Source organism: Macadamia integrifolia, chromosome 8, assembly GCF_013358625.1.
Source record: "Macadamia integrifolia cultivar HAES 741 chromosome 8, SCU_Mint_v3, whole genome shotgun sequence".
Taxonomy (NCBI): Eukaryota; Viridiplantae; Streptophyta; class Magnoliopsida; order Proteales; family Proteaceae; genus Macadamia; species Macadamia integrifolia.
In genome coordinates this window covers 17,546,073-17,564,480 of record NC_056564.1, presented here as the reverse complement: position 1 = coordinate 17,564,480, position 18,408 = coordinate 17,546,073, and the positions used below count along the sequence as shown (strand labels likewise).

Below are 18,408 nucleotides of genomic sequence, written 5' to 3'. Positions count from 1 at the left end.
GTCTCATAAAGTTCAAGATTATAAAATTTAGATCAGATGGTTAAAAAATAAAGCTCATCCGATCATTTCTTTCATTCTCCCTCTCTTTTATTTTATTTTAGTTTGTGTAGAATATTTAAAGTGGAACCTATTTAGGCAAAGGTCCAAATCCTCTAAAAGGGTAGCATGTGGTATATCACTGGAACCCCAGACCTGTAGAAGACATTCCCTTTAAGAAATGATTGTTTGAATATAGTTGATTGCCAAAAAGAGTGAGCATACTTGACTATGTTATAACTCATGAAAAATCTAGGATTCCAATCTATAGCATGACTGTTTCATGAACTCCATAAAACATCATAGATACATGCTCCCAAGCACAAGCACATAAATAAGTTCGAACCAAAATTCCAAAATTGAACACCAATTAATGAGCTCAACATCCAATAGCAACGTACTCTAACCAACAAAGTAATATCCAACTAAATAACAATGAGCAAAATATATATATATATATAAAAAAAGGCAGAGACATGCAAAAATGTCATAGGGAAACAGCACGTGGAAGTTCTCTTCTTTTAGTTCACCACATGCAGTACATACTCTCAACCTCATTTATTATCCAAATGAAACCCAATAAATATTTTCAGTGTTTATTATTAGGAAATTGGGGCTCAACTTGGCAGTAGATTTAGGGAAGAGTAACAAATGACAACCAAGCAGTGCACTCCTTCTGTCATCACATAAAGGGTATGGATAATGTTCATAGACAACTACTGTGTTAGGTAGTCTCCTGCCAACCACATTATATCTCAGCATAGTTGTTAAGGCAACCCAAGGCGGTGGAGGGGTGCCTAAGTGCGCCCTCCTAAGCGCCCAATTGTTATTTTTATATTTTCCTATTTTCTAACATTATTTAGTATGCTACATATACCTTGTACCATAAAAAATAACATTAAGCCCTAAAAAGTAATAAAAAAATAAAATTAATCCACATCAAGTCATCAAAAATCAACATTTAGAGAAATTTTCTTGTTCTCTAATAAGTTTGAATGGCCAGATGATTTTATTTTTAAGGTGTGCAAGTGTGGTTAAAAATCAACTAAATACAAATAAAGTTATAGACATCAGAACAAAAGATTATTTTACCTTATTTTTTGTTTTAGCAATGTTTTAACATGATAAGATTTATGGAGTTTTCAGATATGGGAAAAACCCCAGCATTTGAAAGTTGAAACTTGCCCCTACAATAAAAATTAAGGTTTTGTTCTTGAAATGGTGGTTGACATTTTATCCCTCTGGAATTTGATTTCTAAACTATTTTTATTGGATTCAAATACAGTGTTTTTGCTTATTTATGAATAATATATTTTTTTGGATGAATAAATAAATTTATACTAAAGAGAAAAGAAAATACAAAGAAAAGGAGGGGGCGGGGCGGGGCGGGGCGGGGAGGGGAGGGTTAAGCCAACGAGGAAAATCCAACCCCAGGGGGAGCAAAGCAAGAAGCAACAAAATAAACAAAATAAGCAACTACAACTAAGCATCTCAGTAACAGGGAAGCCCCAAATTCGGGAGGGAAAGAAGGGACCCTCCAAATTAGGAGGAGGAGAAGAAATAAAAAATTGTAAACTGAAGCAAAGTTCAAAGCACAACCCTTAAGAAGGGGGAACAAGAGAACGGAAAAAGGAAGGAGAGAGGCCCCAGGAGACAAAAATATGATTGTTCCTTGGGGAAAATGACATCTAGAGGAGATGCCAGACACTTTACTTTGATAGTAAAGACTATGGAGTCCCAAATTTGCAAGAAGGATCTTTAATTGGGTGTCAATTTCAGGCTACGCTCTATCCAATTATAAGAGACTGCCACTCCAAAGTCCAAAAGCAGTCTTCAGAAGCATTCCAACAAAGACAACAAGAAAGGGAGATTGGAATCTACTAGTTAATGAGAAAAGACTGCGTTAAAAGGCAGTTAGAGAGAACACTCTAGACAGAGAAGCTATGACGGGGGATATAGTGCTTGAACCAAACCAACTAATGCCAATGAGTGATAGGGGCATGAGTTCTGACTCAAAACTAAGGGCCCGTTTGATGACATTTCTGCCATTTCTGTTTCAAGAAAAGGCAGAAACATAAATTTCCGTTTCTAAAAACAGAATTGAAGGTGTTTGATAGTCATGTTTCTGGAAGTCGATAGTAACCAACGAAAAGAATGGCCACGATTCGTTTCCAAAAATGGAAAAACAAGTTCTTGTTTTGCCTGGGTCGTTTCTTGAACCATAAATAGGTAGAAATTTCTATTTCTATTTCTGAAAACAAGTGAAACGAAACAGTTTTATCAAATGCTTTTTGTTCCGTTTCTGCCATTTCTGGACACAGAAATGGCAGAAACGCGTTTCTTAAAACGTTATCAAACGGGCCCTAAACAAACCCATAGAGAAAGTAGAACAAGAAAAGCTACAAGCCTATAACTTAAGGGAACAATGAGTACAAAAGAAGCAAAAAGGATTCAATTATATGGAACACAACTGAGACAGTTTTGATTTGCTTTGAGGTTTTAAGTGTCTAGTAGTACAGATGATGTTATTTTCAGACACACAAATATATCTTGCTGCTTCTTTCTAGTCGAAAAAAGAAAATTTCTGGTCTGGCTGAACCTTATGGGAACTATTAAGAAGTTCAGATCAGGTTTTAGAGCAATGGATATGGATCATATAGATGGTGACATAATGGAAAAACAGCGGAGTCGCAAATCAGATTACATAGAATATATGATGCAGGATAGGTATCCAGTGACCAGAGTCCTATAAGTAGCAGGCCCAACTCAAAAACCAGCTATAAAATAACTCAAATTAGAGTTTTACACCTAAATAAATTCTGGATTTCTTGGCCACTTCCAAACAGAAATCAGAGATCAGATTTATAATCAATAATAGAATCCATAACCAGAGAATTACGAAATCAAGGTTCAAATAATAAAAGAACTAAGGTTTGAAACTGAGCTGACTAGAATGATTGAAAAGGCCATATCTGAACTGTAGAAATTAGAAGTCTCAGTAATTTATGTGAAAACAAGAAGCAATTTGATAAACTAATCAGAAACAGAAGCACCAATAATTCAACATTGATATATTGTCAAACAAGAAAGAGAAGTTAAGGAACTAGTGAAGATGGAACAGTGTTAAGATTTGCTAATGTAGCCCTCGGTTCAAAAACCTTTCTTCTAGGTTGCTATGGGCCCCCCTCCTTGAACCTGCCCTCCAGCATGCCTGGCCACCCTGGGTGACTCCCCCAAGTTCCCCACCTCTCCCTACCCCAGCCCCTCTCTCTGGCTTAACCTTCCCCTCTTTCTCTACTTCACCCTCCCCCAGTCTCCATCCCTCACCCCCTTGGAATGACTTGGAGTTCTATCATTGGACAGGCAAGTCTACCTACCAGTGAAAGTTTCCCCCGGGACTATGTTTCTCGGTGACTCTACGGTGGCCCTCTGACCAACTTCTCTTCTGGACACCGAAGCAAGAAAATGGAAAAATGCCCTTGTGGGGCACTTCATTGGGAGCATACCTCATTCAATATCGTCAAACTCTCGCTATCTAAGGAATGGAAAGTGTGTGGTCAGTTGATACTCGCCTTCTTAAAAATGGGTTTTTCATCTTCAAGTTCTCTGATGATGAAGACAAAGCTCATGCACTCAAAGGAGGCCCCTGGCATGTTGGGTGGAAACCAATTGTTCTTCATTACCTAAAATGCTAAATATGGGCAGGAGATCACTGGGAATCCCAGGATTAGAGGGATTGATGCGTGTCTAGATTTGTGCAGGGTAGCATCTTTTTTGTTTTCTCCAGCCCTATATGGTGCAACGACCTACCATCGCTGAGCTTGGGGCAAGTTTTCAAGGCCTTCTGTTAGTTATATCTAATGGCTAATTAGATGTCACATTGAGGAGGACCCAATATTTGGTTGCAGAATTTTATTGGTGGCCCTGGAGAAATATTAATCTCATCAGGAAAGCCAGACCTCATTTTTTTAGGGGACTATTTTTCATGGAAGCTTAAATGAGCAAACTCTCTGGCAATCAGTTAAATAAAATTTAATTCCTTATCTATTACAACATCTGCAACGCGAACGAAGTCAATAAAATAGGGGAGAGAAATGAGAAGAAATTGAAGGGTTCTAAGGAACCCTTGCTTGGCAAATACAAGAGAATATGATCCTATTTTCCCAATCAAGTGCCCTCATCTAAAAAATTAACAGAATCACAACTTGATTCCCAGCATCTTTAAAGTGTTCAGTGTAAGAACAAATGCATAGGGGCTTTTACGTTAGGAAAAAGTTCCCAGATAATAATTCAATCCGATATGGCCTACAAAAGTGAGCAAGAAACTAAAGGCTTTATTCTCAAGGATGAAAAAATCAGAATCTTTCGAGAATGAAGGAGAGGGACAAACAATGGAGGACTGAAATTACTATGAAACTCTTATTCCTCTATTTATAACAGAGTTCATTGAGGAACTTAAGAAGTACCAATTCGATGTTCATAGGAAGGAGGGTTCAAAGAGGGAGAACCCCAAAACCCAGGAGTTTGTGTTGGATAAGATGTAGTTAAGGCTCCACTTGTGGCAGAAGTTCAAAAGTCAATAGTTTCCGCTTGCGAGAGAGACAAGGTTCTGGCCTCCAGGGGCTCTCTCTCTCTCTCTCTCTCCCAATAAAAAGATCTCTTCCTTCCAATAAGCAATTATTTAACATACATTCCCATTTTTTCCTCATCAGGCTCAGCTTGGATTGTGAGAGTCCAAACAGCCGAGAATATTCATAAATTATGTCTGTTACAGTCAAGTAACATGGAAGTGTGAGACTTGTATGAGCTTAATTCCATTACCAGTAGGAATTGGGAACTAGACCTCAATGTGGGGAATCTGATTACAATTGAGATATAGGATTTAGTTGATTAATAGGTCTAATCTAACAGCTGGATAACTATTGATACATAAATATAATGCAAGAACCGACCAATTCCAGGCATTTTAGACTATCCTGATCAAACGGAGCCACAACAGAAAACCTTGCAGCTTGAAGTTTTAATGATTTTCCTGGATTCAATTTTTACTAAGTTGGAAAAACAGGTTTCATGGTTTCTAAAGTATGAATGTCACCAAGAATATATGGAAGGATGAAAAATCTATTAACCTATGGGTCACAATTGAAAAAGGGCTTAAGCAAACAAGCCTGCAAATCCAGTCTCAATTCAAAGTACAAACAAGAAGGTAGAAGAGATTACACAAGTCCAAGCTCTTCACAAAGATTCACTGAAGTCGACATCTGTTCATTTTTCCCCTCAATCACTGAAGAAAAGGCTGTAAAAAGAAGTCATTTATAAGTTTTAAAAGGTAGCTCAAGCATGACATAGACCATATTTGTAAATTTCATTTTAAGTGGTCATTTTCAATATGGAGATTCAAATGATTTCATAAATATTTGGTCGTTTTATTTGGTTATTGTGGTAACTTTTTGGTCACATACTTAGACAAATATTAAAGATATATGCATCAATATAAGTTAATTATTATGAATGAGTCACGTACTAAAAATTTATAGTATATATGCATTTAGAAGAAACTGGATTAGTAGTTGCGGCTGGCCTGGGGTTAAGGCATAAGATTAAGGTTAAGAGACAGTACAGATTAGACATCTAGACGAAAAATTATTAAAATAATGTAGGTTAGCGATCCGTTCCCGTCCCAGATTGGATAGTTCCGGAATGATAATTATCTAGATTGAGCTATCTGGTGGATGATCCAAATACCAATCTTTGACACTATTGCAATGCTAAAAAAAAAAACTTTTTTAATATGCTACAAGTTGCAACATATATCGTGCTTAAGACATAATAGACAAACTGAGCTGGATTTATAACCTAGGCATACATAGTCTTTAGTCGAATTTCCAAAAAAAAAGACATAACTCCCTATCACCTGGAAAATGAAATTGTGGCAAAATTAACAAGATTTTCTAAAAACTTGTAAATTAGTTAACTCTGAAAATGTTGGAAATCAGATATAAAACATTTCAGAAACGAATAACTTAATGGTTTGTGGACTGAAGCCAAATATTGTCTAATATGTCCTAAGATGAAGTGAATTAGTAGCTAAGAAGCTAACAACTACTGAAATATAAAAATAAAAAATATGATTCATAGCTAATTGAACAAGGAAATAGTTGACAGCTCCCCATGGCTGGAAAAAAAAAACCTTGAATCCAAGATAATACAAGAGACGATAGAGAAAGAAAGGTAAACTGCCTAATTTCTTAAATCAACAGTTATGAAGCAGCCCAACCAAAAGACACCAGAAATCCATAATCATAAATACCCATTTCAGTTCTTCACAAAAAACACCACAGAAAAATTGCACCACTTTTTATAAGATTTCCTTAAAAAAAAATAATAATAATAAATAAACAGATAAAAAATCAAAGCAAAGGTAGAACAACTCATCTGACGATGGTAATCAGCTAAATAGTGAGGTGTATGAGAAGCAATAGCAGAAGGAGAAGAAACACGGAGGAGGATCATTTTCTCTCAGTATTGATGAGTATCTTGAAGGACACCACAACCCACTGCTTTTCCTTATCTCTTTCCTGGTGAAGCTTTCATTCCCTGCTCGGAAAAAAAATGCATTTAAGGAAAACCAGCTCCAAGGTTAGGAATGCCATGAAATATGCCGTAGGAGTAGGGGAGCAGGAGAGCAATGATGGATGGGATGCCGACAGCGGCGATGACTGCAGCAAACTGATAACTTTTTACATGATTACCATCTTCAAGGAACACATCAAAGTATGGAAACGAGTGCACCGAAAGAACTAAGTAAACCCATGTCAACATATTCTACAATAGACTTTCCGAGAAAGAAATTCCAATAGATGAAATGGAGTAGAATATGGACCTATTAGTTCATTTATTTATTGCTAGATGTGAATATGCAGTGATCCTTAATTCTATAGCACATTACTGATCCAATAACAATTAATTGGAGAAATGCATGACTGAAATAAAAAATGACACCATTGTAGTCATGATGCAACAATTCTGATAAAACCAACTCAACCGTGTCAAAAACTAATACTAAGAAGGCAACGAGGAGAAATTACATTAAGGAGGCCAGTTGTCGCAGAAAAGATCTAAATGACAAAATTAGTGACAAAATTAGCACAAAATAATATTTCATGACACAATGATATAGAATCAATAGATGTTATGTATTTTGTTTTTGTATATTATGTTTAAGGACAATGGTTTATTCAATATTCGACTAATATATGTATCGCAGCAGGCACCAATAACTTCTAGTCTTCTAAAACCAAAAGAGTCAATTAATATTTTAAATAATGGCAAAAGTTGTTTGTCTTAAATTTGGTAATTTATCCATTCGTAATTCATAAAAATAATGAAAACGGGTGGAAAGGAGATGTTACACCATGCCCTAAATCCACCTTGTGTGATTGACTGCAGTTGAACCACGGAAGAATGCCAGCTCTAATGATTACTGATTTACCGGGTAGCAACAGTCTTCTGCCAAGAAGGGAGGGATGATCCCACACGTACATGCTACTCATGCTTTAAAAACTAGAAGGGTTTCAAGCCATCAAAGAAGTCAGTGTAAGTCCTCTGCCAATGAGTTGAATTACCCAACCCTAATAATGAAATGCACCAAATTATAGCCCACATACTTGCACATAACCAAGGAACCCTCTACACAGCCAATTAGCCTTGTCCCACTCAAAGTAGACACAAAAAGCCCACACTGGCTGATGGTCACCGATGGATCACCATCACCCGGTGAACACCCTCCAGTAGGGTATTGGCCAGATGTGAGTTATTTCGTAGTGGGGCCAGGGCCTCGCACTTGTGCACCTCAGACCACCTATTAGTTGGTACAACCTACTAAGTAGTGGATTAATGTGTTAGGTCACCCCAAGCTGGTCTTGCTAGTGCCAATTGGGGAATTAACCCATTAATGGCTGAAAACCAATTTATTTCCCAAAAAATTCTTAGCTAAATTAACTATAAATAGAGCCATTAGCACATTCATTTCAATGCCTACCAAATTAAAACAAGAGAAGGGAGAAAGGAGAAGAAAAAAGGGGATGGAAGCAAGGGAGAAGAAGGTTGGAGCAAGATGGGGATCTCCACTCACCACACATTAAGGTGAGTTAAAACTCTCTCTCTCTCTCTCTCTCTCTCTCTCTCTCTCTCTCTCTCTCTCCCCCCCCCCCCATTTCTTTACCCAAGATATATTGGGAGCCCTAACCGAAATCCCCTCTACCCACCTACTTGATTTACAAATTACGTTGGGGATTTTGTGTAAGATACCTAATCTAGCTAATTAAACCACTCACAAATAAGTGTGGAGACATAATATAGAAAAGCCCTAAATTAAACATCCTCACATCCTAAACCCTAGACTTAGGAATTGGGCCAAATCTTCTATGATTTACCATCTTAACCTAACTTTAAGTTGGGAAAATGTGGTAATATATCTAGAATAGGGGATTGGGGCGATCATAGGTAAAATTTGAGACCATTACATGAAGCCCCAACCAAAGTTCCAAATTTTTGGGTAACTTAATCCTCAAATTTGTGGGAAAATGATCAAACCCTACAATCCAAGTAACCTAAGCTACTAATTGCACTATCCCTAAGCTAATTAAGGTAAATAATTGCTACATACATGAAACCTAACTCTAGGACTCAAACCCTAACTTGTAATCTAACCTAAACTGGATAAAATGGGAAGTAGGAGTAGAACCATCACTCTAATGGGAAATCGGACATACATAGTCACTTAAAAGGACCTCAATGACCTTAGAAGCAACTCTGGGCAAAGAAGTCTAGGATTTGGCTCCACCGGCTGATGCCCACCAGTGGATCACCATCTCCCAGTGAGCATCCACTGGTGGACATCTTGAAGATTTTATAAACCTCACCAGCGGGTCACTACCAACCGGTGAAGATCTACTGGTGAACCATCTGGAACCCTGTTTTGGCCTTCTTTTTGAATGGTCAGTTGACCTATAAGGAGGCCTCCATACTTGACCAATAACATAAAACCCTATGTTTCTAATGGATAGTGTCGTCAAGTGGCGAGGCAACGGGGAGCGGAGTCATAACTGCACACAACTAGTAGGGATAAGAGGTGAGTGGGTGTTAAGGTACGCAAGTCCGAGATCTGGCTCCATATATATTGTATACTTGCTCTCTCTCTCTCTCTCTCTCTCTCTCTCTCTCTCTCTCTCTCACCCCATTTTTTACTCAAGATAAATTGGGAACCCTAACAGAAATCCTCTCTAACCCAATTACTTGATTTACAAATAAGTTGGGGATTTTGTGTAGGATACATGATCTACCTAATTGAACCACTCACAAATAAGTGTCACATACCTGCACATACCCAAGGAACACTCCACACATCCAGCTAACCTTATCCCACCCAAAGTAGACACAAACAACCCACACCAACTGATGGTCATCGATGGATCACCATCACCTAGTGAACACCCACCAGTGAGGGTATTGGCCAGATGTTAGTTATTTGGTCGTGGGGCCAAGGCCCTCACACTCGTGCACCTCAAACCACCTCCATTAGTTGGTACAACCTACTAAGGAGTGGATTAATGCGTTAGGTCACCCCGAGGTGGGCCTGTTAGTGCCAATTGGGGAATTAACCCATTTATTTCCCAAATAGTCCTTAGCTAACTTAAATATAAATAGAGCCATTAGCACATTCATTTCATTGCCTACCAAATTAAAACAAGAGAAGGGAGAAAAGAGAAGAAAAAAAAAGGAGGGAAGCAAGGGAGAAGGAGGTTTGATCAAGATAGGGATCTCCACTCACCACACATTAAGGTGAGTTAAAACTCTCTCCCCTACATCTATTGCATACTTGCTCTCTCTCTCCCTCTCCCTCTCCCTCTTACTCCATTTCTTTGCTCAACATAAAATGGGAACCCTAACTGAAATCCCCTCTACCCACCTACTTGATTTACAAATGAAGATGGAGATTTTGTGTAGGATACCTAATCTAGCTAGTTCAATAACTCACAAATAAGTGTGGAGACCCAATATAGAAAATCCCTATCGTAAACCCCCCAAATTAGACAACCTAAACCCTAAACATAGGGTGGGCCAAATCTTCTTTAATCAACCATCCAAACCAAACTATAAGTTGGGAAAATGGTGCAATACACCTAGAATAAGGAATTGGGATGATTATAGGTAAAATTTGAGACCATTACATGAAGCCCCGACAAAAGTTCCAAATTTTTGGGTAACCTAGACCTCAAATTTGGGGGTAAATGATCAAACCCTACAATCCAAGTAACCTACGCTACTAATTGCATTATCCCTAAGCTAATTAAGCTAAATAAGTGTACAAACATTAAAACCTAACTCTAGGACATAAACCCTAACTTGTAATCTAACCTAAAATGGATAAAATGGGAAGTAGGAGTAGAACCATCACTCTATTGGGAAATTGGAACATACATAGTCACTCAAAAGGACCTCAATGACCTTGGGAGCAACTCTGGGCAAAGAAGTCCTGGATTTAGCACCATCGGCTGATCCCTACCTGTGGATCACCATCACCAGGTGAGCATCCATTCGTGGACATCCTGGAGGTTTTATGAACCCTCGGATCCATCCATCGGTAAGCTCACCGGTGGGCCACCACCAGCTGGTGAACTTCTACCGGTGAACCATCTCTAACCCTATTTTGACCTTCTTTTTTAATGGTTAGTTGACCTATGGGGAGACCTCCATACTTAATCAATAACATAAAACCCAATGTTTCTAATGGACGGTGCCGTCAAGCTGTGAGGCTACGCGGTGCTGAGTCGTAAATGCACACAACTAGTAAGGATAAAAGGTGAGTGGGTGTTGTGATTTATTTTGAGGAGTTTTTCTACTTGTTTATTTCTGCTTGCGATCATGAAAATGTGCATTATGAACCCCGTTATTATTATTTTTTAGACACGAATAACTTAACAGTTTATGGGCTGAAGCAAAATATTGTCTAATATGTCCTAACATGAAGTGAACTAGTAGCTAAGAAGCTAACAACTACCGAAATATAAAAATAAAAAATATGATTCATAGCTAATTGAACAACGAAATAGTTGACAGCTCCCCATGGCTGAAAAAAAAAATTGAAAAGCCAAGAGAATGTGAGACGATAGAGAGAGAAAGGTAACCACCTAATTTCTTAAATCAACAGTTATGAAGCAGCCCAACCAAAAGACACCAGAAATCCATAATCATGAATACCCATTTCAGTTCTTCACAAAAAACATCTCAAAAAAGGTGCACCACTTTTTATAAGATTTCCTAAAAAAAAAAACAGAAAAAAAATCAAAACAAAGGAAGAAGAACTCATTTGACATTGGTAATCCGCTAAATAGCGAGGTGTATGAGAAGTCTTAGCAGAAGGAGAATAAACACGGAGGAGGATCATTTCCTCTCAGTATTAAATCGTATATCGAACAACACCACAACCCATTGCTTTCCTCATCTCTTTCCTGGTGAAGCTTTCATTCCCTGCTCGAAAAAAAATGCATTTTGAGGAAAACCGGCTCCAAGGTTAAGAATGCCATGAAATATGCCGTAGGAGTAGGGGAACAGAGAGCAATGATGGATCGGATGCTGATAGTTGCGATGACTGCAGCAACCCAATACTTTTTACATGATTACCATCTTCAATGAACACATCAAAGTATGGAAAGAAGTGCACTGAAAGAACTAAGTAAACCCATGCCAACATACTCTACAATAGACTTTCGGAGAAAGAAATTCAAATAGAAAAAATGAAGTAGAATATGGACCTGTTAGTTCATTTATTTATTGCTAGCTGAGAATATGCAGTGATTCTTAATTCTATAGCACATTACTGATGCAATAACAATTAATTGGAGAAATGCATGACTGAAATAAAAAATGACACCATTGTAGTCATTATGCAACAATTCTGATAAAACCAACTCAACCGTGTCTAAAAACTAATACTAAAAAGGCAACAAGGAGAAATTGCATTAAGGAATCCAGTTGTTGTAGAAAAGATCTAAATGACAAAATTAGCACAAAATAATATTTCATGACAAAATGATATAGAATCAACAGCTATTGTGTATTTTGTTTAAGGACAATGGTTTATTCAATATTTGACTAATATATATTTTGAATAGATGTTTACTATTGGTATAGGAGGGGCAAATAAATGTAGCATTACTTCCCGCTTCGCGGGAGAGTCTGTTTACTATTCAAGACTATCTAAATGAATTAAAAAATAGAATAACCCTGGCAACTCATGTTCTTTCTGCCATATTAAGTGATGATTCACACATAATAGGAAGAGATTCTACTTTAGGGGCAATTTTATTATTTTATGCAACAATACATATTCGATTTGATATACACAAGAATGTACTCCTAATGATTTTGTAACTGTTGTTCATCATGTATATTAGCACAAACATACATCCAATCAGAGTGCAAGTGCTAATGAAAATTTCCCGAAAGAGGCAAGATCAAATGGTCCCAAGAACACATGCCTTATCAAAACTTTTAGAATTTATTTTAAACTGCATTCTATTTGTTATTCACTATATACTTTGGATTTCAAAATCATATCATATAGTTAATCCAACTCTTGCAGAACATCTTTTAGGGATCGTAGATGGGCAGCTCTGCAGCAAAGTATCAACATAAAAAGAAAAAGATAATAAGATGAGAAACTCACTTCCATTTCAAATTTGAGTAATTTGCAAAAGAAAAACTGCACAAGGTAAATGATGAGATTTCCCATGAAGCAAAACTCATAATGACAAAGAGGAAAGACAGAATGAGCACAAAAACTAAAAATTACACGTACCAACCATTGTCAATGTACATCACTTCAACAGAGCAAAGAATATCCCCCTCCAGCACTTTTCCCAACTTTCTCACATTGCTGGTTACTACAGTGCAAGTCAAGAGGCTGATTTCAATGAAAAAACCAAAGACCCACAGCCTTAACTAGAATTGGTATGATTTGGGCTCATGGATGTGCCTACAGATGGACACTCAAAACTCCAACACATCACCAATATCCAAGGATTCTGGAAGATATTGAAAAACATCTGGAGGTAAACATGCAATCAGAGTAAACAGTTCACTGACAAACTGCTCAGCAAGGATCTGGAAGATGATTTTATCTTTTTCAATCTGAAATCAGAAGAAGTACACTATGTACAACTTATAAACAAAAATGAAAATCAAGTCGACAACAATTCATAATCAATAGGAATGAATCTGTTCAGCTGTAATACATTTTATATGAACTGCCAGTGTATAGGCTGAAATAAACAGGATGGCAGACTTGAGTTAAAAAGACTAATGATTGATTCTGTAAGTTAACAAACAATGTCAATAAAAAAGGAGATGCTACCCCAGAAAAAAGTTTAAATTATAACTGTTTTGTCATCAGATTCTTTATGTGGCTGGTTCATTTACCATCAAATGAAATATTCAGTATATAAGTCCGTAGACCACTTAACAGAAGCAAAAGTAAAAGAAACAAAAAATAGAAGACAAATAATATTGGTGGCTGCCCCCTGAAAATATGCAACACCACATAAAAAAAAAAAAAAAAAAGATTAGGCTTTCAAAATATTCATAGTACCACAAAAAGAAAATTGCCAGTAAAGGCAGCTTAATGAAAAAAAGTTTACCGGAACAGTTATTTACCTCAAGTTGATGCAACATATCAACTGATGCTTCTAGGTTACCCTTACTTACCAAGAAACGCGATGCCAAGATATGCCAGATTCATCTCAGAATCTTCATGAGTTCTCTGTTTTTCTGTCATGTCGCTTGGATTCTGTGACCATGAATCATGAGAACAAGAAAATGGTTGGTCCTTCGGTGTACTATCCTCAGAATCGAGTAGCTCTCCGATGCCATTGATGTTGAAGGCAAGATAATCTTCTCCACGGATTTGGTTCTGTTTTGTCACTTGCTGGTTCTCAAATGGAGATCTAGACCAGGCAGTTCCATTACCACTCTCAGGATGTCTAGCAATTAACTCATAAGGACTGTTATCAGGTCAGTAGAACCACTAAATAGGACCATAGTAGGTTGGAATTGATGTAGTAACATAGCAGCAATTGAAGAATTCTCACAGTTGGCTGTAGGGTGCTCAGGTGGGTTTGGAAACAAGGTCAAGTTGCCCCCTAGGTGTCCTCAACAAACCCCTCCAAAGTTGGCTATTAGTTTGGTAGTGTTGAGGAAGTCGATCTAGGTCCAAAAACCTAATTGTTGAGGTCAATTCTGGTCTTTTTGGGTGGTCATCAACCAGATTTGGTTGCTGATCCTTGGGTCGTCGGAAGAGTACTTCAACAGTCTCAGATCACTCTCTCAAAAGTTGGATCAAAGAAGAAAAGAGAAACTGATGGAGGGTTGAGAAGGGTAGAGAAGAATTAGTCAATGGGTATCTCACCCTTATGGTCCAGGCATCTCACCTAGGGCATCTCACACAACTGCATCCCACAGCAAAACATTGCATAAAACAAACAATTTTAATTAATGATAGTCTAACTATTACAATGATGGGTACCTCCTTATATAGTCTTACAAAGCTGAATTTAAAATAGGAAACTAAAAGCTGTAAATTAACTTCCTAACTTAAACTCTAACTTGCTAATTAACACACTAGTTTTATTATGTTCCCAGAAACATCTTTCCCCTTCAGATTAATTTTCTGTTTAGTCCTTTCTCCTGTTTAGCATACCCAAAGCGGTCCTGGACCGTTATGAATAATTATGAAATTACTACTGGTTACATAATTTTGAGTTTTTTATTCACTTTGGTGGGCCCATAGCAACCATAAACTAGGATTTTTGTAACCTGGCGATGCATTAGCTGTCCTTAGTTTTCTGACATTAAAGTGTGTTATGCTTTTATAGCCAAAAGCCTGTTAGCTCATCCCACATCTTTTATGGTTAAATCTTGTGTGTCAAAACTACTTTGGAGGATAAGCGTCCTAAATGGCTATGAATAGAATTAGAGAAGTATATCACCCTTCCGGTTGGTTAACAAATTCACAATTAACCTAGTCACAAAAAATAAATAAATAAATCATCTAAGCCAGGATAAAGTCCTAAAGGTATCATAATTAGGAATTACATTAGGTAAGGAGAGTAGCAGACTCACAAACTTAGAAACAAATGGCTCATATAACCCCTCCTAATGCAAGAGTCTGACAGGGACTTGGCTGCCGATGCGATCAGCCTCAAACCTTCTAGTAAAAACAATCTCCATATTTTGGAAGCCAATATATGGTTTTTGAGAAGGATCGTGGGCTGGAAAAAATGCTGGCCATGTACTGAAAAGTAAGAAGCATACAAGATATCATACTATCATTGGACATAATTCATTTCTCATATTAGATCAAGATAAATGTTTAACAAAAAAAAAAAGCATAATTTGTTAATCAACAAGATTTGAGAACCAGAAATTTGGTCTCTTAATCAAATTAATAATTCTTATATTGTTAATGGGAATTATTGTATAGACCTATAAGAGAAACTAAAACTGATAGGCATATGAAAACAAAGAATTTATTCTTGTGATATAGACTACTATACTATATTGACAGCTGCAATAATATCAAATGACTCCCATTCCATAAATATCAAGGGACACGAATGTGTACTTCAAAATTTTTAAGTTAAGCCTCACCTGCCACAGTTTGATGATGCAATTGAAACTGCACTTAGAAGTTACAAGCCTCCAATGCATCAAGGACCACCCCACTAGCACTTATAGGTGCAATCACCTTGTCATTTGTAAATAATAAGAACCAATACATGAATTTAATAGATATGAAACAAAAAGATAACATCTATTAAGGCCTCCTATGGTAGTTGTGAAGTGAAGCCAAACAAAGTTTTAATTGATGAACTAAAGTAAAACTTGAAATAGAAAAAAATAAAAATAACGGTTGTAAGTAATCTTTATGTGAAGTGTTAAGAGTAAGTAGAAACAGTATATCTCCAGAAAATGGAAATAGTAATTTAGGTAAAATATTACCAACAAGGCGCCCTTCCAGCAAAGGTCGCCTAGACACCTATGCACTGCTTAGGTGACACCTTGACAACTATGATATCACCCAACAAGAAGGGGGGTAAAAGTATGTGGGGCCAACAAAAATTAGCATTAAAACAACACTTGGTAGTTGATTTTAAACATAAAATGTATTTTATCTGAGATGCAAAAGAAAAACTGAAAGATACCAAAAACTTATTTACACCAAAAGATAACTTCAAATCACGCAAATCACCATTCCGGCCCACACTTTCACCTACAGAAAATAAAATCTTCATAATCCATATAAAATGGGAAGTCCCAGACCCAAACCATATCAAAAGTAGCTGAAGAAGACTAATTCAACCTAAAGAGTGCCATCATTGTCGGCCTCAAAGAACTAGTCCATGCAATAGCTTTTTGTACCGTACTTTATTTCAAATTTCACCTTATATGGGTCTTTTAGAAAATCCAAGCTAATTGCTTCCTTTTCCTACAACCAAAATGAGGAAAAAAATTGTATCTCATAAAGGATTTGTTGAAGAGATTAATTAACACCCCCCCCCCAGTTTTTTCCTCGTCCATGTTTGGTGAATTCCTCGGAGGCCTTAATCACAATAGTAGTGTGTTTGGTACAACTAAAAGCAGACTTCTTGAGTGGCTTGTCTCAAGGTCAAGAACTGGGTCAAATGTAAGAGATAGCCAAAACCCAAAAAAAGAAAATACATGTTTTCAAGCCGAGTTTCAAACATTAGCAAGATAGATAAACCAAAAATGAGATATTTATTAATTCAATGGAACAACTGAGAGCTATTAAAACTAAGACAGCACCCAGCATAACAACCATATCATAGCAAAGAGCAATATACGTTAGTTTGGATCCTCATGGTCGAATTTGCTACCATGACATTGCAATCTAGAGAAAGAACCTCATAATTTTGCCAGCTTCCTTCAACCAATACGTCCACATTGGCTCCCGCTAATTTCTTTAAGGAAGTTTTTGGCCTCAATTGACTTTGATGTTAGATGCAAGCTATCTTCATCCCCCTCACAGTGCAATGACTCCCTCGAAATAGGCTAATTGTGGACTCCTGGGCTCTCCCTATTTCTTCATATATTCCCCTTGCCTCTCCTTCCTGAGGCCTGGTTTTTCTTTGTAATTTGATTTGTTTTTCTTCTTCTTTCTTGGGACCTCTGTATTTCTCTTCTTTGTTAATAATTTTTTTTTCACCCCCAAAAAAAAAATTTAAAGGCAACGTTTCATGTAGTGCTGTAAGATTGGTGGATGAGCTGATCATATCCTCATCATCTCCCACCTATATTTTTAAAGCTCTGACAGATTCTTCAAATCCACATATAGGCAGAAATTACCCTCTACATTTCTTCAGCTTCATCCATTTTATTACTTCATCTCAATGGAAAATATCTCCACTAGAACAATATTCTTCATCCGGCATTAGCTAGACCCCCCCCAAAGGCCTCCTTGTTCCACTTCTTCAATTTTTGTTATGTTCTTTTAATCATTTTCTAAAAGAAATAAGCAACTTTGGAACCCCCATGGACAAATCATAGTGAACATAGTATCCATTGAATCACTTATTCACTTCATATAAAGCTATGTTACATGGGTTCAAGATCATGGATCACATACTGGTGTGTTCAGGAGTCAGATCCACGTAATTACTAAAATTTAGGACACGGAGCTACGTGGCCACAATTGGTTATGGGTACGGGGACATGGGTAAATATAGATCGTGAAATGACCAATAGTCAAGTTACAACCACTTATCCCAAACAGCTCGAGCTGTTAAGTAAGGGGCACAACAATGTATATCAACACACAACACCAACACCCCCCCCCCCGCATAAAGCCCCAAGGTCCCCAACACACACACACACAACGCTCCACATGTGACACCATCATGTGGCATCAAGGGGGGTACAATGTAGAGGAGCACAACAACACATAACAGAAAACCCTCGCACTTACAAAGAATTAAACACCAAACCTTTTAGCTCTAATACCATGTTACAACCGCTCAGCCCAAAAGCTCAAGTTGTTAAGGAAGGGCCACAATGCATATCATCACACAACAAGAAATCATAAGCGCCCAAGGATTCAAATGTAAATTGTAATTTTAAAGGGTTAAATTATAATTATAAGGTTTAAATATAAGTCCCTAATGGCTCCGTTGTAAATAATAAATACCTAAGGGCTTCAGCCTAAAATGAGAATTTATTTCCTTTCAATCAATCAATACATAGGCCGACGGTTTGGGGCTTAGGGATTCCATTCAACATAGAGAAAGTTAGTAGCCT

The 18,408-nt window shown here is 37.3% G+C and overlaps 1 long non-coding RNA gene across 3 annotated transcripts in view; it reads right to left on the bottom strand.

The window, feature by feature from the left end:
- The window catches only part of LOC122087052, a 46,286-nt gene extending 28,607 nt beyond the window's left edge, over positions 1–17,679 (bottom strand). The window contains exons 1-2 of one of the 3 annotated variants that reach the window (XR_006142639.1): positions 12,899–17,679; positions 5,257–6,633 (exon numbers count right to left, since the gene is read on the bottom strand). This is a non-coding gene — a long non-coding RNA (uncharacterized LOC122087052). Of the gene's footprint in view, positions 1–5,256; positions 7,568–12,898 lie in introns of those variants that run through there. The other 2 variants (XR_006142641.1, XR_006142640.1) reach the window with 2 other exon arrangements.
- Between the last annotated feature and the right edge of the window lie 729 nt (positions 17,680–18,408).